The 18,670-nt window shown below is 36.2% G+C and overlaps 1 pseudogene; it reads right to left on the bottom strand.

Moving 5' to 3' along the window:
* Positions 1–2,319: 2,319 nt before the first annotated feature.
* Positions 2,320–7,331, bottom strand: LOC149189955 (ABC transporter C family member 3-like; annotated as a pseudogene).
* Positions 7,332–18,670: the final 11,339 nt, after the last annotated feature.

Here is an 18,670-nt window from a genome sequence, read left to right as displayed (position 1 = left end):
CATTAATTGGAACCACTTAATAGACATATCTATCAACATTAGGATTATACACAATGATCAAGAAATTTACCATATAGAAACAACACCTTCCACAACAACCTTACCTTTTGTCACATCCACTGTTTAAAAAATGCCTTGGAATGTGATTGGAATCTCCCATATTGCCTTTTTCATTATGCAAATAAATCTTCCATGGACAAAAATTTACAGCTAATTTGTTATAATCGGGATTATGTTTTATTTATTTCCTTTACAATCTATCTCTTTCAAATTTTAAACATGGTTCTCTGGTTTTAGGTCGCAAATTATGTGATGAAAATGTGCTCATCATTTTCATTATACCTATATTTTTTTCCATTTTGTAAGTATTTAACACTCGCAAGCAATTGAATTTGCAACAAAAACGATCAAGAATAGCGGTTTTGTGAAAATTATTTATTATTTTTATTAGATTATTTTACAGAAAGTATGGCCAACAATTAGGTTACAGAAAGTATTCCCAACAATTATCTTCTCTCTCATAAAGTGAAATTTAATGCAATCATCATCTCCATCAAATGAATTGTCGGAACGTGGAATTTCGCCCTAGTTGCCAATTTTAACACTTTTGATCTTTCAATGGTTTTAAGTTCCAAATTTCACTCCACTAAAATCTGAACCCTTAGTAATGATGAGAAAGTTTTAAATGGGGGAGAAAGCATACTATGAATTCTATAGAAAGTTTGGAATGATCCCTGGTTACATTTTAATTGGCATGGAAAGAACATTAAACTAAGGAGATAACTCCCTATACTTTCATGGAATTGTTTTCAAAGTTTCAATTTTAATTTGAGAGCCACTCTTATAATCAATCACGTGCATTCTAAACTTTTCATTTAAACAAGACACAACTTTTCATTTAAACAAGACAATTTATACTTTTCATTTAAAGAAGACACTTTATTGTTTTCAAAGTTTCAATTTTAATTTGAGAGCCACTCTTATAATCAATCATGTGCATTCTAAACTTTTCATTTACACAAGACACAACTTTTCATTTAAACAAGACAATTTATACTTTTCATTTAAAAACGAAACTTTATACTTTTGTCAGTGACTGTTGAACTTTTATCATAGTGAATGTGTTGAACTTTTATCATAGTGAATTTAAAACATTTAATGGAGTATGAAACTTTTTAAAAGAACATATTTAATTTTTGTGCCAAAAAAAATTTGTGTAAGTTCCTCCCATAGCTAAAGTGAAGTTTTAACTCCGATAAAAATGAAAATTTACCTCAACTAGGTGAATTAGAAGATTTTCTGAAGTTGATGTAGAATATCTTTTTTTATATTGAAAATTTTAATTAAAAAAAAAAAGAAAATAAAAGAAAAACAAAACAAAACTTGTTAAACTGAATATTAGTTAAAACAACCACTCAAACCAATATTTTCATCATTATTCAAAAGAAAAGATTACACAAAAAGAATATTGAAAAAAATAATTACATAAAAAATAAATTGCTTTTAAAGAACAAAAAGCCTATGTCTATTTTGTACATCTTTTATTTTTTCTTATATTTTTTTTTTCCCTCTTTTGGGCATATTTGATGGTTAGATAATAGAATTCTCAAATTCTTACTCATTGAAATATTAGGTAACTTTAAAAGTTTATAACTGAAAAATATTATGAATAAAATTGAGTTGGTTCATTGCATGAAGGAAAAAAACACATTAACAAGTAGCCATCACTTATTATTAAGACCTATAAATAAAAAGACCTATGAACCTTGACAAGCATAACATAGCTTGTTTGGTAGAAATGAGAATAAAATGTTGATGTGAATGGGCATAGTATTACTACATATAGAGGTCAGAACTAAAATAGAAACAAAAGAATGCAGATGTGAAACTCAAAATAATAGAATCAAAGCAGGAAAAAAAGAAGAAAAGAAAGACAAATTAGTTAGAGGCACCTTACATCCAACTGCACTGCCTGTACAAATCCGAGTTGTCTGGAGTTCTCCAATATTACCTTGATTACCTTGTTGAAGTGATAAAAGTTACACAGGAAAAAGGGTAAACTCCATTTGTATATAACAAGTGAAAAATCATAACTGTCAAAGTCAGTCAAAGTCACTGATAAGAGTTATTGAACTCTTCTTAAGGACCTAAATATAGAATATTATCAGAAAATAATGAGCTTACATGGTAGCTCATAGTCTACTATATTGTATCTCTATATTGTACATTTATCCAGCTTGAGTTTTAGGGAAATGAAGATTTTTCTCCATTCTATTGTAAACCCAATATGACCAATGTCCAAAGCTCTAGTTAAGATATCTATGGGAAGGAGTACTCTGAAACAAGTTTTGCAAATGCAGAAAATTTGTTGCTGAGTAGTTTGGATGGAGTGTCATACTCAGCAATTTGTCCTCATTAAAAACAAATACAAAGTAAGTAAAAAATGAAATGTGTCCAAAAAAATAGTAACTGTAACAAAACACTATAAAATAAACAACTTATAAATGTTATACCATCCTTTAATAGGAGAACCATATCACTCTCAATAACAGATGGAATCCGATGTGCTATAGTAATGACTGTGCAGGTAGAAAATTGGTGGCGAATTATTTGATGAATAAACCCATCAGTTGTAGTGTCAACTGAGGCAGTTGCCTCGTCAAGGACCAATATCCGACTTTGTTTTAGTAGTGCCCGTCCCAAACAGACAAGTTGGCATTGACCCACACTCCAGTTTCCTCCATTCTCAGACACTGTACAAGAGATCATTCCATTAAATTCGATTCTCAATTTTCATTCTAAGAAAAAGGGGTCCTAGAGACCAGGTAGGTCTCAAGGACACCAAAAAATAAACAAAACATGAGCACTAAGATGGAAAGCAAATAGCAGAAATAACTACTATAAAAGGTTTTATTTTTCTCCTTCAAGACTTCCATTGAATGTGATAAAGACACACAGACCTGAGGAATCAAGTTTCTTTTCTTTTGCTCGTACAATCTCACCAAGTTGGCACTTGTCCAAAGCCTGAAAGCACAAGCAAAATCGAAGTAGATTCATAAACATTAAACTTACAACAAGATCCTCAGGGAAATATCTATATTCTTCAAGGCAAGAATAATTGGCGCTAAAATTGATACTAATGCTTATAGAATATGAAGCAGAACTAACCTCCCAAATCTCATCATCCAAGCAATCTTCGAGAGGATCCAAATTATTTCTTATAGTGCCTTCAAACATTGTTGGTTCTTGGGGAATAATGCTTGATTTGGATCTTAGGTCATGGAGGCCTATGGATGAGATGTCGACTCCATCAATGACAATTTTGCCCGTTGTTGGTTCCACAATGCGAAAAATAGATTGAATAAGAGTAGATTTGCCACTTCCTATCCGCCCCATAACTCCCACCTTCGTGCCTCCAAGGAAAGTGCATGTAAGGCCTTTCAAGACAAGCGAAAGATGTGGTCCATAACGCACTTGACTGTATGGATCAAATTTATAGATGAACTGACATGCAAATTACTAGCATTGAATGCGTGAAAAAGAGTCTATTTGTATTGAGTTCTGACCTGCAAATCAGTTAGATCTATCGTTCCTCTAGATGGCCAGTTGGAGTTTGGTCTACAATTCTCTATAATCACTGGTGACTCACTGGGAATTCGTGAATACTGCATTATTATCTCCGTTGAGATCATGTTGGTCTCCACATAACAAAGGCACCATATTACCCAGGCTTGTACCCTGTTCAGACTTAGACTATATGTTACTGCCAACCCTGCAGTGCCTGTTAAGGTGCCATTTCATTTACTTTCATATTTCATTATAAAGAATATGTCTAGTCTGTTGAGATCAGTTTAGGAAAAATAATTGTAAGCCAAGATAGTGCTTTTGTACCTACTTGGGCTAATGACATCTTGAGGCAAGTGAATGAGGAACACCAAAAAGAATGCAAACACAAGATTTGACAGAAAATCCATCAGAATGCTAGGCCACTCATTGGCTCCAACATTGTGGAGACTAGGTCTCATATATATATATATATATATATATCAATCAACTCGAGATTTCTTTCCATGAATCGAAATTCCTGGTCAAAACTTCTAATGGTGGCTGCTCCAGAGATTGACTCTCCAAAATGTTGTACGATTGGAGCTCTACATACTGATGCCAATCGAGCCAGTTCCCCAGCTGATGTTATGTAGTATTGCTGCATGCAAGGAAGGTCAGAGGAGTTACAAGAATTCTCTTATTACTATAAAAACCCAAAAGCATGGAAACAAAGAAATACAGATAAACTGTTGTCATGATAGAATCCTGATGCAACTTAATCTATTTGATAACATCCTTTTCAATCAGATTATTGGGTCTACCTACAACAAACCTTGAAGTAGAAATCAAACTCTCTTGTCGCCAATTTATGTTCCTTTGAGAAAATTAAAATTTGCAAGTTCGTATTTATTATTATTGAGAAATACAAAGAATACCTGATACCATATACAACTTGCACCCACTGGTATAAACACAATGAAGACCTGCCAAGCAATATGAGACATGACTGCAATGATCCCGAAAAGTTGTATAAATGCAAAAGCCAATTCTCCTAGTTGAGAAGGAATCAATGTTTCCATTGCACTCTGATCAGTTGATGCCTGCCAAGAAACAGAGAGCTTGTTACTGACCCACTAGAATCAAATGATTTCCTTCTCTCTCAGGAAAGGTATTAGCCTATTAAAACAATAAATGTCAGCTGACCCGATTTAGTATTTGCCCAGATGGAGTTGCATCAAAGAAGGACATTGGTGCACAAAATATACACCTGTGCAGAGTGCTGAAAAGCTGATTAGCAGTTTTAAGTCCAACCAATGAAAGAAGCATAGACCTCACAAGAACGCACAGGGAGCTGCTTAATGTCAAAGCAACATAAACCAGAATGAAAAGGGACTTTCTCATAGGGGAACTCTCATTTTCTTTTGTAGAGGCTTCTGATGTCATCCAGAGGTTACTACATATTTGAAGTAGCTGACTTATTATTTGGGCCAGTAGTATTATAGGTATCAAAGTACCATTGTATGCAGTAGTAATGTAAGACCAGTATACCGACATGCTTACCCTGCCTCTCTCTCTTTCTTCTTCTTGTACAAGCTGTGAATTTTTATTCTCTTTATCCAATTTTTCTTTGTGGTTTTCTGGTTCAACCTCTTCCTCTACATCTATTGAGTTCTGAACACCGCACTGCTCCAGTGTGTCACTGGCAGTAACATTTTTCACTGTAGCTGTATTGCCAGGACATGAGCTTTCAACAAATCTCTCTGATGTGTACACTTCAGATTTCTCCATAGCAGAAATAGTTTTCAAAGCTTTCTGATGTGCACCAACTAATTCCACAAAATCTGTGCCTGATTGTAAGATGTCATCATATCTGCCAACCTGAGTAATTTCACCATCTCGCATTACCTGTGAAGAATATCATTTACATCAACAAAATATGGATCACTTATCTCCTCCTCTCAATAAATGATCAATAAACCCACTGTCCCTTTACCAATTACATTGAAAATTTTAATATCACTAGAATAGGATGAAAGAAATTCAAACCTACCAGAATGATGTTAGCAGAGGGTAAAAACTCCACTTGATGAGTTACATAGACTACAATCTTTGAACCCAGAATACCAAGTATGCATTCCTATAACAAGCAAGTCCAATTTCTTAGATGTTTATGGACATGAATTTGCAGCGACACAACTAGCAATGTATATTATTCGGACTGAACAATTAATTGCAGAGTGCTACTGTAGAGCTTCATGATTCCATCAAAACATTAAAACTAATTAATTCAGCAAACCTACAGTATGTAAAGGATAAGAGAAACATACTTGGAAAATATGTTTTCTGGTATGTGCATCCACAACACTAAAATGGTCATCAAAAATATAAATGTCTACATCTTGATATAAAGCACGGGCAATCTGTATTCTCTGTTTTTGTCCACCACTCAAATTTAACCCTCTTTCTCCAATGTCTGTCTCGTCCCCATAAGGAAAAAGTTCAATATATTTCTTCAATGCACAAGCATCAAGTACACTATTGTATCTAATAGTATCCATCTGCTTTCCAAAGAGAATAGCGTCTTTAATTTTCCCACTTTGTATCCAAGGAGACTGAGGGACATATGCTTTGGTACCACTTAAGCTAACAGAACCTCATATTTTTGGTATTTCACCTAATATGCAGGATAAAAGGCTTGATTTTCCTGAACCAACAGTTCCACATACTGCAACCCTCATGCCTCTCTCTAGTTGGACATCTAAACCTCTTATAGTTGGACTAGAGGAATCAGGATTCCAAGAAAATATCCCTCCTTGGATTTGAATCGCGAAGTCTGTTGACTCCTTTGATACCTTTTATACCCCATCATGTTGCAGCTCTTCCTCCTCCAGAAAGGCCACAATGCGGTCTATTGACACTTTAGTTTGAGCAATCTGAGGGATTAAGCCAGGAAGCATGCCCATAGCTCCCTGAACTGTCCCATGGGTTGCAAGTGCAGAAAGAATTCTCCCTGCTGTCAAAGGCACTCCTATAAGATTACACGTACCAAAAGCTGCAAAAATGATAAATATTGGTCCAACAGAGGAAACAAATCTTGTGATAGCTGATGTGTAAACATATTTTTGTAGCCAACTATATTCTGCCTACCTCAAAATTTCTAGCTTCCAAAGAAATCTTGTCTCCCAAGCCTGCAATTTTAAGATCCTCATAATTTTAAATGTCTCCGATGTCGCCTTCATCCTTTTGTCTTTTTCTTCCATTATTCTCTCCTCAAATTTTTCTTACAATTTTGCAAGTGGGAAATTTGGCAACATAACTGCAAATGAGGCTGCCGACCCTGAAAATGCTGCCAAGCCCAACGTCTGATATAGAATAATGAAGGCCAGAACAAATTGAAGAGGGAAAATCCAAATACTATGCATATAGTAACAGAAACATGAAACATTCTAAACATCTACACTCATGTAGTTGATAATCTCTCCGCTTGTATGCGTCTGTCTTGACTGACTAGAAAGCAACAAGCCCTTCCTGTATATAATAGCTGTCAATGCTGCTCTAACCCGTAAAGTTAACTGATGTTGTTTGAAAAACCCTTGTTGCTGTGACAAAGACTCTAATACCTTTGCCACAAAAAAAGCACAAACTAGCACATAGCCTTGACTTTCAAACTATTTCTTTCCACCTAGAAACTGAACAAAGGCATTTATAAAACATGTACCTACATATGATGCACAATTCTCCAGTGCTACTAAAATTGCAAGAAAAGTACTTACTTCCGAAAACATAGGAGTAAGGCTTTTGCTAATAAGCCTGTATCACCTTTGGCCTCTAGCTGAGCTCTGAATTTAGGATATAATTAGCCTGTCCTGTCTGCCTCTGCAACTTGGGGTACATCAATATGCAAAGGGCTCTTATAACCAACAGAAAGCAAAGGACTCATCCAAGAAAATGACAACCGACGGAGAAGGTTGGTTGTTGCATAAGTAGAGACTGCCTTAATATTTCCACATTTTTGGGGATTGTCTTTCAAGAGAGGCTCTAGAATGGTCTGTGAGGAGGACTCTACACCACTTCTGGCACATTCGCATGCGTCTTCAACAACATCCAACACGAATATGAAGAAAAATTTCGAAAATGGCAATGGATTTCTCAACGGCTTTTCTTCCTCTGGGGCGGATTCACCCTCAACTCCTGCAGATTCAATCACGAAAACCATTTGGACGTAGCAGTCATCATCAAACGATTCATCTCTGACCTTATTTGATCTGAATCTCATTTCTACATTCAGGAAAGCCATGGATGAAATTTCCCCAGAGGTTCGATGGAGCCCGTTTCAGAGGTCTGTCATGGCAGCATGGGAAGCAAGAGTAGAGAAGACGAAAAGGGTACCTAGGCAAATCAAATCGTGAACAGTTGCAACCAGATCAAATGATTAACAATCCTCTAATCATCTAACACATAATCTAACGACACACAAGGATGACAAGTAGATTTTAGGAAAGTCCATTTCAGAGGGAAATGCCTTACGACGTAATAAATATAACAAATTAAATAAAATTAAATCAAAGGTTATTGAATTGCCATAATTATATTAACACGGCCGTATAGTTAGTGTAGGTTGCAGCTTAGTTTAATTATATTAACAAGGACTCATAGTTAGTGTAATTATATTAACAAGGACGCATGGTTAGTGTGCACTGCAGCTTAGTTTAATAAAATATTTTAATGTTATGATGTGTTGTATGTACTCCAAACAATAATAAAATTGCAAAATAAGTTATATGAATATTTGTTTAACTTTTTTTATTACATTTTTTTAATATAATTAATTTTTTTTTGGTAGATAAAGGTTTTATATATATATATATTGGTTAGTTTAATAAAATATTTTAATGTCATGATGTGTTGTATGTACTCTAAATAATAATAAAATTGTAAAATGAGTTATATGAATATTTGTTTAACTTTTTTTTTATTTATTTCTTTTTATATAATTAAACATTTTTTTGTAGATAAAGGTGTTTTGGGAAGTTTTAGTGTCTATGGATAAACGCCTAAACCCCTAGACTAGTAGCTAAGTCTAGAACAACAATGCAAAACATTCTCTACTTTTTCGATAACCAATAGATTAAATAAGACAGTAAAGAAGCCTACTTGAAGCTTTCACTTACTCCTTATCTCCTTTGACCAATTATGTCGCTTCTTTCCGTACTTAATCCGCTTGAAACATACCTGCACACAGACAGAAGACAAAAACCGGTCAAAGCATATGATAATGATCTATTGATTAAACATAAAATGGAATCAAGTGCATAATACACATATGAAAGCATCAATAAACAACACAAACATATGGAAAAAGCTTTGAACACTTTATTAGTAAAAGGAAGAGTTACAATCCAATTTGCTTGATTCAATGCCACTCCTCCAATTCAATCCCATCCTCTCCTCATGACAAGCAAGACATTTTGACATCATTACAATACTTGAAACCAACTCAAGTCTCATACTAACAACATCTCCCTATAATTCAATGATTTCCAACCCCTAATCACTTAGATGAGTGGTCTTTTTATAGGTGAATGAAGGAAGTTATGCCATAAATGGTGACAATGAATGCCCTTCCAAACTTAGGATTTAGTTCCATGGAGGAAGGGATAAAGGGATTGATGTTCCTTAACTTCCTCCCTCATTCAATTTCTAGCCCAAAGGAGTGGATAACCTTGGGAAACTTCTAGAAGCATGCAATGGATAAGAATATTCCAAACCCCAATGCATATTTCGCTGAAATTCGCCCAACGTAGGTGAAGGAGGGCTCAAGTGCGCTGCAATGCACCTTGGCAGTGTACTGGGATACACTACAGTGCACCCTGATAAAGGCCTGCCTACGCTAATCTTCTTAGAGGCAGTTTTTGGATGATTTCAATTATGGAGTCTCTTGGGAAGGAGGCATTCTGATGGTTGAATTCATTAGGGCATGTAACAGCTGAATTAGGGTTTGATGGGCCCTAATAGTACTGATCTACAAGTCGGAATTGATGAGTCCAAATGGATTTGTAACAGTTTCCCCTTAAAGCATGAAGTCGTAAATATGTATGTCGAGTGAAATACTTTACTATGTGAAGAGAAGGTTTTGAAGTGGAGGGTGACCTGCATCAATTACAATACATATATCATGATAATTTGATTTTTTCTCATGAACTTGCTAAGGGAAGGCATACCCATGCTCAACTTATACTTTCATTACATGTACAAATATAGTTGTCTACAGATATAGACCCATGAATGGATGACTATGAATGTAAGCCCATTGTACATTTGATTTAGTACTCCTGAAAATATTGAAACCTGGATGGATGAAACTAGATCCAGGGTCTTCAATCTCGTTCAATATTTCGCTCAAGTACAAGTCTAACCATGTGAATAGATGATCTGAAGTTGAACATGGGAAGACATCATCTAATTACCATTCAATGATGTAAGTCATTAATAGACGTGAGAGGAATCCCAATAATGATAATGACCCTCAAGGTACTATAGTACATTTCGCGTGGTGTGAATAAATGATTAGATGTTGAAGTGAGAAACCTGCCATTCATGTATGCAAGTGTCAAGGTACTGAAGGGGTGTTTATAAGTCAACTTCTTGGATAATGTGCTGATGTTGACAAGAAGAGACTCGTCGCAATAGGGCCTTAATGTATCCCACATCAATGACACTAAACGAGGTAAATGATTTTGGAGATGAAAATTGGCTAATGACAGAAGGTTCAAGAATGGCGGTCATGAAAATGAAGGTTTACGGTATTGCAAATGATGAAGTTTGAACTGAATGACTTCTCTTGAACATGTCGGTTACACTAAAATGAATTGGTAGCATTGACCCAAAACAAAGTAATGGATGGTATGATAGACCAATAGTGTGATAACCATCAAGCTAAATGACCCAACCCACATAGTCATGGTGATGAGGTGAAAGTGTCATGTTAAAGAGCGACTTGCTACCATAAAGTGTTCTCCCCTTTTTCCCATTTTCCCCAATCATTGTTGACCAGTACCTCTTTATTTTTATCAAGCTTGAGGAGGATAACATATGCTTGTTGTACAATTTCACCCTTCGGGCAAATCCATCGCTATTTGATGTTTTAACGAGTCTAGCGAAGGTGAAACTCTGTATTGTCTAAATGGACAAGTTTGTCGCTATTTGATGTTTTCAACGAGTTTAACGACAAAGATAACTTGGTCCTTTTCATGTTTAGAGAGTTTGAAAAGGTACAAAAAGAAAACTCCACAAGTTATTTTTCGTAAATTAATCTCTCAAGTCCAAAAAAGCGTAAAATCATACAAGAGAGATATCGTTTTCAATCCGTTAATGAGCTAGAAAGGACAAGAAGTTGGCAATCTTTTCATATTTAAAGAGTCTGAAAAGAGCTTAAAGAGGACTCCACTTTGAGGAACGAGTGGTGTCTAGGATAGCAACTGGTTCCGGTAATGTTGGAACTTCTCAAACATGTTGATTAATGTGAAGAGGCTGGCTAACAAGACCACTCATTGAAACTATTCCTCAAAAAGGGTAAAACAACCAAGTGAAAGTGTATGATCGGCCAAAGGTATGGTGGCAATGGGATGAAAACAACCAAGGCTCATCTAATGAAAGAGGCTGATAGAATGGAAATCACAAGGGTTAAAATGGAAATGGGTTCATTTTTAGATAAGCTTGAACCATAGGGAACTATGCTTGGATTCAGTTTCATGTTTACACAAGCTTGAAATGAAAAACTATGCTTGGATTCAGTTTCATTTTTACACAAGCTTGAAATGAAAAACTATGCTTGAGAATGGTTTTCATGCCCCCAGCATGATGAAAGAGAGAGTCTCCTATAACTAGATGGAAGTCGCTGCGGTGAAGCAGGACGGTTATCCAACATTTTTTGGCTTCGTCCAGATAGGGACAAAGGTGAATGGGGTCATTCCCTTCACATAACCTACAGGGAAACTTAACTTTACCACTAGGTACATGCCCCCCAATCTTCATTAAATTTACCTAGGTAGACTACTCGTGGCTATCAGGTGGATGGAATGAAGGTTCATTTACGAGATCAAGTGAAAGACTCGACTGGGATTTTACAAGATCTACTCAAAGACTCGACTTGGAACATTGCTCGAGGGGACCATGTTTCATTTTTTAATGAGCTTGACACAAGACAAGGAAATATGCTCATACTCCTTGTTTCATTTTTTAATGAGCTTGACACAAGACAAGGAACTATGCTCATGTTAGCTGTTTCATTTTTTTAATGAGGTTGAAACAGTAAAAGAACTATCCTCGTATCCTTGGTTTCATCTTTTAACAAAGTTGACACAAGACAAGGAACTGTCCTCATTGGGATGTTTCATTTTTTTAACGAGGTTGACACAGTAAAAGAACTATCCTCATATTCCTTGTTTCATTTTTTAACGAGGTTGACACGAGACAAGGAACTATCCTTGTTTTCGATCACAACCCATAAGAGGTCATGAAGGAGAGATCTGGTTCTAATGCCCCTAGGACATGATGTACAACATCATTGAATTTATCGTTAGTTGATGTAGGCATTGAATGGGTTGCCACATAATTAATTTGTGGCAGGGATGATACCATTGGTACAAAAGGACCAATTAGGGATGATGGTTGACTAGGATCTATATTTGGACCGGGAAATGAAAGCTGGTCAACGGTGACAATTTTGCCTTCATGCGGGAAACAAATCACTCAAAAGAGTGTAGAAACAATAGCTCCCATGTCATAAACATAGTCACGCCCAAGAAGTAAATTGTAATCTAAAGGGCCTGGGACTATCATCACATTCATATAAACGATTTTTCCTCCCAAAGTAATAGGTAACTGAGGGAGGATCCCTAATGGTTGATTGGTTCCTTTGTTAAAATCCAACAGATTCTAGGTAATAGGCACAAGTAGCAGCGAACTGAGCGCTTGCTAAGCAGTTGAGGAAAGGATACTCACAGATGCACCTTCATCTATAATAGTGCCTGATACAATCATATTACAAACCTGTACTATGATCTGGAAAGGCACATAAGAAGGAAGACAGAATCCTGCCAGTCGATTCTAATCAAAGGAAGTGATTAGACTACTTGGAGGGGGTACCGTAAGAATGGGAGAATTAACCCCTTGAGTTACGAGAACAGGAGGAACTTCCTCATGTCTTGATGTAACATGAGGACTGCCCCCAAGCTCTTTAGAATCTAAAGAAACAAAAAGAACTTGAGTGGTATCATATTCACTCTCTTCGAGAAAGGTACGATTTACTGAAGGTGAAATTGGGTCAACTATTACCTCGACCTGTTGATTTGGATCAGGTATAGACTCATATGATTCACTTTTAGAGAGAGTGGGTCAGTCAATTCATCAACTAGTGAAGGATTTAGGGAGAGTTTCTTGTAACTAGATGGAATTTGCTGCGGTGAAGCAGGACAGTTATCCAACACTTTTTTGGCTTCATCCAGATAGGGACAAAGGTGAATGGGGTGATTCCTTTCACATAACCTACAGGGAAACTTAACTTTACCCTTATGTCCATGAACTTTACTACCACTAGTTGATTGTGCGTCACCAGCATGATCTCGAGAAGTTGATGACATAGGATGATGTGAATGGGAAGACCATTCTTCTAAGATCTGAGGAATATCGGGATAGTTTCAAAGAAGATGGTCTCTCGCACAAAGTTTGCATGGATATCAAACTTTGTGAGGCTTGACAAACAGTTCCTCATTAGATGTTGCATTAAAAGCAATGATTGCTTGGTTGCCCCTCTGCTGAATTTGCTTCTTCTTCTTCTTCTTCCCTTTCTTCTTCTTCTTAGCCACTTGCTTACTAGTACCAATACTTTCACCAGGCAAAGAGGAAGAAGGGGAGGAAGAAACAATTGAGGAAGAAGGTAAAGGGTTAACTTTAGGATCAACTAGAGGTTGATTTTGTCCAATTGGAGGAATACCCGATTGCAGAGAAATCACGACATTTTGAACCAAGGACGTTGAAAACAACCATACTAGCAAGCCAATGGTAAGTCCTGGTAGGGATAATGTAGCCATATAAGGAGCACCAATATTTCCGAAAGAAGGAAAAGGACTAGAATTCCCATCAAAAGGAATTCCTTGATCAGTGGACTTTGGATTTGTCGCCATATGTTTCAACCTAAGATCAACTAAGGAGCGAGCATGGAGGATGTTATCTGCGGTCAATTAAATTTCTTTTAATAAAAGTAACATAACAAAACAAAAGAGGGATGATCTAGGCAAAAGGTTTACCAAGCAACTGTGAACTGCAGAATACCTCCTGGCGAACCAAGAAGTATGGGCAAGCAATCTCACTGAATGCTGTGTTCGGCATATAACAATGTACAAGGCGGCTGACTCGGTTACTTAAGGATGGATAGCAGCCTAGATTTGTCATCCCATATATACTTGAAGGTACACGGAGGCCTAGTCCGTATAAGCGTTGTCTAATGCAAAACCACACAGTGAGAGCATTCCCATATACTTTACGTACTGTAACACCACCCTATATACCCAAAAGTACGTGGACGAGCTACAATATACTCACGTACGTGGAATGAGGTATCACACTCGGGATGTATTGCAACCAAGTTAGTGACAGTTGCTTTGTTTTATGATGCCGGAACACATATCTAGCCTAGAACCACTAAATTTTTTTGTTAATGACAATGCCCCATTCGGTAAATTGATGTTTATTTTAAGTTGATCTTGCTTAGGAATTTTCCTTTCAAGTTCACCACGTGATGTATTCTGAAATTCCTAGGAATTCAACTATCATGATAAGCCATTTTTCCACTCAATTTAACAATGAAAATTCTAGCTACTTAGGGATAGAGCAATCAGATTCCTTTTGATCAAAGAGCAAAGAGCACAATCTAAATGCAAATTCCCTACACTATTCCTATCAGAACACACAAAAATTTTCAATGAAACATGCATGTATTTCTTTCCGATTTCCCTTAATGTGAATGAACAAAAAGGAAAACTAATGCATAATCAATCAATAAACTCTTTTCATAAAAATGACAATTTTGCAACAATTTCTTTTCAAGGAAAGGAAGACTTTACGACACTTTCATTTTCAAAGAAATGAGGAATTACGACACTTTCAACGAAAATACTAATCATATGCACACATCAATCAATCGATCTTTCATGAATGAAGAATTTACGACAATTCAATTTTCGAAGGAAAAGATGATTTTACGACACTTTCTTTCGACAAAGATTAATCGACCAAAAAACTAACTTTCAACTATAGATTGAAAATGACAAATTAAATACATAAGAAACATTTATCAATCCTAGTCTAAGTAGGGCCAGCTAAGGAGATGAAGTACTATTTTCAGAGACAAGACATCATTGACATTCAGCAAATCATTTAAACAGGAGAAATTTAGCAAAAAACTTCAGCTCCTAGATGGGAAACTGACCCTCAAGGGATCAACGTAGGCTGCAGTGGGATACAGTGTGCTTCAGTGCACTAGCTCTATGTGAGAAGTGCATTGCAGCGCACTGTGTCCTTCACTGGGCTACACTGGTGACAATAAGCCATTTTTGAAGGCAATTTAACACAGTTTTGACTTAATTTTCAATGAAATAAGACTAAAATCAATCAACGACCACAAGTACAGTATGTAAAAATATCTTAAGAGGCTGATAAGCTACCAAGATGGATAATAATTCCCCAGTATGGTTGCCAATTTGTTTTGGGAAGTTTTAGTATCTATGGATAAATGCATAAACCCCTAGACTAGTAGCTAAGTCTAGAACAACACTGCAAAGCATTCTCTACTTTTTCTATAACCAAGAGATTAAATAAGACAATAAAGAAGCCTACCTGAAGCTTTCGCTTACTCCTTATCTCCCTTGACCAATTCTGTCGCTCCTTTCCGTACTTAATCCACTTGAAAATTACCTGCACACAAACAGAAGACAAAAACTGATCAAAGCATATGATAATGATCTATTGATTAAACATAAAATGGAATCAAGTGCATAATACACATATGAAAGCATCATAAACAATACAAACATATGGAAAAATCTTTGAACATTTTATTAGTAAAAGGAAGAGTTACAATCCAATTTTCTTGATTCAGTGCCACTCCTCCAGTTCAATCCCATCCTCTCCTCATTACAAGCAAGACATTTTGACATCATTACAATACTTGAAACCAACTCAAGTCTCATACTAATAGCATCTCCCTATAATTCAATGATTTCTAAACCCTGATCACTTAGATGAGTGCTCTTTTTATAGGTGAATGAGGGAAGTTATGCCATAAATGGTGACAATGAATGCCATCTCAAACTTAGGATTTAGTTCCGTGGAGGAAGGGATAAAGGGATTGATGTTCCTTAACTTCCTCCCTCATCAAATTTCGAGCCCAAAGGAGAGGATAACCTTGGGAAAATTCTAGAAGAATCCTATGGATAAGTATATTCCAAACCCCAATGCATATTTCGCTGAAATTCACCCAACACAGGCCAAAGAGGGCTCAAGTGCGCTACAATGCACCCTCGCAGTGTATTGGGCTGCACTGCAGTGCACCCTGATAAAGGTGTGCCTGCGCTGATCTTCTTAGAGGCAGTTTTTGGATGATTTCAATCATGGAATCTCTTGGAAAGGAGGCATTCTGATTGTTGACTTCATTAGGGCATGTAACAACTGAATTAGGGTTTGATGGGCCCTAATAGTACTGATCTGTAAGTCGGGCTTATATATATATATATATATATATATATATATATATATATATATATAATTGACATTGAAGAGGATGATAACAAGTTAATAATTATTTATTTAATATTGAATGATGGTATATTATAGTACACATGTCATGTCATTAAAGTATAGATTGATATAATGAGAGTTGTATAAATTGTACACATGTTAATTTTACATATTTTTTCAAATTTATATTTTTTAAATTATTTTTTAGCAAGTCTCTCATGTTGGAGGCTTCATCCATAGCAATGTTTCAAAGACAAAGCACCTGTGCAGGAACTAGCTGGTGAAGAGGTTCAACAAGCAAATCTGCCATAGGGAGATGACCCATTCACTTTGATGAGTGAGAGATGGTTTTACTAGATATAGTAGCTAGTCATGGCCTCATTTTGTAAATCATGTGTTGCGATATCATTGTAGAAGTGATTATGTGTTTTCAGTTGCTTATTAAAGCAACAATGATGTTTTTAGCATTTCGTTGATAGATGGGTATTGGTTTCTATTATGATCTACACTTGATAAAAGAGTGTGTCTTATAAACTCTTGGAAAGTATGTGGATTCTTGGGTCATGATTGGTCATGTAATTGAACATATTGTTTGCAAAGATTGTACTATAGGTTTGCAGGGGATGCAAGTGTCAGTTCATCACTTATGGCTCTGAAGAACAAAGGTGAAGAAGAAGGAAGTGTGGCCTATCAAGGAAGTTTTTGTGCAGATAAGGGAGAAAAGTATATTTTAGATTATGTTCATGCTTTTTTAGGACCAAAACCTCCCCAGTGAGGAGGAATGATCTAGGTGGCTCTAGAAACACTCAGAGATCAAAGAGGGCTCAGGAAAGGCTAAAACATAAAAGTTATTGGATTGAAAATAAACCACTATCATATAAAATATCTTTCCACAAGCTTTCCAATGGTGCAAACGACACCTCAATCTGACATCGTATGTGAAAGTTATGGCCAGTTAAAGTTTTAGTCAAACTAGGCCTCTTAGCTAAATTTAGCAGAGCACCAACTAAGTTTGGAGGTTCGCTAAATTTGGCAGAGCCACTAAATTTGGCAGCCACTAACAAGCCAACAATTTGGCATTGATCTGCAATGGATTCTGGTGGCCAAAACTAGCGAATTTGTCATCTACTTAATTTGTCCAATGAATTTAAAAATCCATTCGATGGTTTTTAAATGGTTCTATTAAAAAAAATAAAAATTATATATATAAAATTGGGGTTGCGGGCCACCAACCCCTCCCGCCATATATATTGTATAATTTTATAAATATATATATGCCTTTACAAACAACATTCCATTTAAATGAGACCAATAGGAATTGAACGTGCCTGACCCAATGGGTCGACTCGCCACCGAGAAATCCTGTTAAATATGTAACGACCCCAATTTAAATTTGAAACAAAAAAAAACCACCATTGGAAGTGAAGGAGCCCACGAGTTTTGACGTGGGATCACCCTCCTATTAATAACTCAATTTACCAATGGGCCAACTACCCAACTTTGGTTAATTTGCCCATAAAATTATATATAGATTCATTTCCGACATTCATCCGATGGAGAAGGAAGGTTGAGCAAAGGTGGAAACTCGACATCACCCATAGTGAAGAACCACGCGGAATGTAGTTTGACACTGTTATATTCTAGGGGAATATTCCTTGGAATATTCCACTAAATGTTCTTGCAGCAAAATATTGTGGAATCTTTAGATTCCTTTGAAGCCAAAATTTCATTAGGAGTCTAATGGTGTGGTCAGTTTTCTGATTTGAGCAATGGATCTTCAGTACACTTACAAAGAGGAATCTAAACGATTCCCTGAGGGCCAAATTTTGACGGTTTCAGAACCAAACCGACTTTATAGTCATTTTACTCAGTTTTTTGCAAGGAACACAATGATGAAGTCAGATTTGTCATCTGAATAGTAGAATTCCAGTCAACTAATGAGAAGGAATATATATTTAAAAAATCTTTGAGATTCTCGAGGGTCCAGATTTTGATGGTGAAAAAAAGGAATCGATTTTACAGTCATTTGACACGATTTTATGCCACAAATTGAACAATGCAGTCCATTTCTTCAGCAAATCTGTGCAATTTTAGGCCATCCCTGGAAGTGGAGGTATATGATGTAATGATGCCATGTCTTTCTCTTGATTTGCTGAGATGATGATTTTGATGTTGAGATCCTTATTTACCATTCTGTTGGAGGATACTTGTATGCCACTTCATGTGAGAATTTGATCAAATCATGCTAAAGGAGGGACCATATAAGTGAGAGTTCCTATATGATAACATCTCGTGGAGAGACTTGCCACTCTAGTTGAGAGAGTTTATC

The sequence above is a fragment of the Pinus tabuliformis genome, chromosome 3_1 (genome assembly GCF_031772625.1).
Source record: "Pinus tabuliformis cultivar Carrire ecotype Pingquan chromosome 3_1, CPIR1, whole genome shotgun sequence".
In the NCBI taxonomy this organism is placed as follows: domain Eukaryota; kingdom Viridiplantae; phylum Streptophyta; class Pinopsida; order Pinales; family Pinaceae; genus Pinus; species Pinus tabuliformis.
This window is presented reverse-complemented; position numbering and strand designations above follow the sequence as displayed.